This window comes from Penaeus monodon, chromosome 22 (genome assembly GCF_015228065.2).
Source record: "Penaeus monodon isolate SGIC_2016 chromosome 22, NSTDA_Pmon_1, whole genome shotgun sequence".
Classification (NCBI taxonomy): domain Eukaryota; kingdom Metazoa; phylum Arthropoda; class Malacostraca; order Decapoda; family Penaeidae; genus Penaeus; species Penaeus monodon.
The window spans coordinates 17527473-17527835 of NC_051407.1; positions in this window are offsets into that span (position 1 = coordinate 17527473).

Consider the following 363-nt stretch of genomic DNA (forward strand, 5'->3'; position numbering starts at 1 on the left):
CAGTGCATAAAAGTATTTAGTATAAAAAAGAATAACAATGCATGATATTTGAATACCACAGAAAAAAAAGGTTACTGAACGGTTTAAAAAAAAAAAATAAGAAGAAATTGTAATTATCGTACACCTGCATCCCACACCGAATACGCCCAAAAGAATATCTTTCCAGATATTATGTCATATTTCATTTAATTTTTATGACCACTCTCATATATTTATTAATTCCAAGAAACTATAACACTCTGGATATTGCCGAACCCGATTTAAAATGCATTCTAAGGAAAGTACATAAATTTTCGAACAAAAAAAAAAAAGTTAGTACGAACGCAGTTGCCAAGTGTACGATGACGGAGAATCAATAGTTAC